At 36.8% G+C, this 2,367-nt stretch overlaps 1 pseudogene; it reads left to right on the top strand.

The window, feature by feature from the left end:
- Window positions 1–904: 904 nt before the first annotated feature.
- LOC102014111 lies at window positions 905–2,040 on the top strand (annotated as a pseudogene).
- The last annotated feature ends 327 nt before the right edge of the window (window positions 2,041–2,367 follow it).

Here is a 2,367-nt window from a genome sequence, read left to right as displayed (position 1 = left end):
ACAATAACCAACATCAAACTAAGTGGATGAAACTGAGAGTTTTCACTTTAAAATCAGGAACAAGACAAGGATGTCTACTGTCACCACCCCTATTCAACATAGTTCTGGAAAAATTAGCCAGAACAATTAGGCAAGACAGAGAAATAAAAGGAATAAGGACAGGAGAGGAAGAAGTGAAATTATCATTATTTACAGATGACATGCTACTTTACATAAAAGATCCCAAAACCTCCACCAAAAGACTCCTAGAATTAATAAATAAATTACGTAGCATAGGTGGATACAAAGTCAAAACTCAAAAATTAATAGCATTCTGGTACATAAGCAACAAACACACTGTGAGACAAATTAGGGAAAACACACGTTTCACAATAGGATTCAAAAAATTGAAATATGTAGAAATTAATCTAACAAAGGAAGTAAAGGATCTATATAGTGAAAACTACAATACTCTGAAAAAGGAGATTGAAGAGGATTTCAGAAAATGGAAAGGTATTCCTTGCTCATGGGTAGGAAGAACAACATTGTGAAAATGGCCATACTTCCTAAATTGTTATACAGATTTAATGCAATTCAAATCAATATAACATTAGCATACCTCACACATCTAGAGAAAACATTCCTACAATCCGTCTGGAATCAGAAGAGGCCTAGAATAGAAAAGGCAATCCTCGGCAACAGAGGCAAAAATGAAGGCATCACAATCCATGATTTGAAATTATACTACAAAGCTACTGTGATAAAATCAGCATGGTACTGGCAAAACAAACACCCCCTAAGGATCAATGCAGCCACAAGCACAAACATCCTCAGCCACCTTATCTTTGACAAAGGGCCCAAACATGTTCCCTGGAAGAGAGAGATCCTCTTTAGTAAGTGGTGCTGGAAAATGTGGTGAGGAAAGATGGCGGCAACCGAGAGGAAATGGCATGGGAACTTGCCAGTTCATGCAAAGAAGACAAAAAGAAACGAAAAAGGTGCCAGGCCTCCAGCTGAGTCATCAGCTATGGCAGAAGAGAGGGAGGAAGCAGAGAGAGACGTATCCCAGGCCCTGTTTGCAAGGGCAACGTTAAAATAAGGAACGGATTCTCATCTTTTCTTCCAGAGGAACAAACTTCAGAACAAGACATTTAATGTAAGACTTGAGAGCCTTAATGCCACATTCTAAAGCAGACACTAAAATGGATCATAAAGGTAAATTATCTGTGATTAATGAGGTCTGTGAAATGAAAAGCTGCAATAAATGCATGTATTTGGAAGCTAAGAAAAAACAAGATCTTTATATGTGGCTTTCAAATTCACCTCATGGGCTCTCGGCCAAATTCCTTGTTCAAAATGTTCACACCTGAGCTGAACTAAAGATGACTGGAAACTGTTTGAAAGGTTCCCGGCCACTGTTGTCTTTTGACCCTGCTTTTGATGAACTCTCACATTATGCTTTGTTGAAAGAACTCTTAATTCAGAGTTTAGTGCACCTCTTAATTTAGTGCACCATGGTATCATCCCAAAATCCAGCCATTTGTGGACCATGTATTTACTTTTACCATTTTGGATAATAGGATATAGTTTTGGAACTTCCAGATCATAGATGAAGATGCTCAACTTGTAGAAATTGGACTTCGCTTTGTCTTAAATCTGATAAAGATTTTTCAGGGAAGTTTTGGAAGACCAACTTTATATTAAAATCCTCACTAGCAGACAAATATGTATTGGTGGGTCATAAGATCCAACACAGGTGCAAAATACAAAGAGAAAGAGCAAGTAAAAGATGTACAGAGACTGAGAAAGAAAGAGCCAAAGACTTCTTCCACATGATCCTACCGAAGATGTTTTTGTTATACCAGCTAAAGTATAACAGTAGAAACACAGTGGGTAAAACCAGAAACACAGTGGGTAAAAACAGTGGGTATAACACAGAAACCAGTAGAAATACAGTGGGTAAAACCAGAGCCAAAAGTTCATTTGAAAGCAAGGCAAAAAAGGATTTACAAACGGCAAAGAAAATTGAAACAGAAGATGAACAGTGGAAGTGCAAAATGAATACATGGATAGTTGTTTTCCAATTAATGTATATTTATTTCCTATTCAGTGTGTAAATACATCTAGTATCCTGGACTGCCCTAAGTCTAACTCGTGTGCCATTTAAAAGAAAAAAGTATCTTAGAATCAGTAGTGTTTATCCTTTTCTAAATGAAGCACTGTATCACCAAAAAATAAAATGAGATAAATGGTGCTGGAAAAATGGACTTTTCACATGCCAAAAAACTAAAACTAGACCCATGTCTAGCACCATGCACTAAACTAAAGTCAAAATGGATCAAAGATCTAAATATTAAACCAGAAATGCTAAATCTACTGGAAGAGAAA

The sequence above is a fragment of the Chinchilla lanigera genome, unplaced genomic scaffold, assembly GCF_000276665.1.
Source record: "Chinchilla lanigera isolate Chin_1 unplaced genomic scaffold, ChiLan1.0 scaffold00053, whole genome shotgun sequence".
NCBI lineage: Eukaryota > Metazoa > Chordata > Mammalia > Rodentia > Chinchillidae > Chinchilla > Chinchilla lanigera.
The sequence above is the reverse complement of the archived record's forward strand: the minus strand, read 5'-3'. Positions and strand labels throughout refer to the sequence as shown.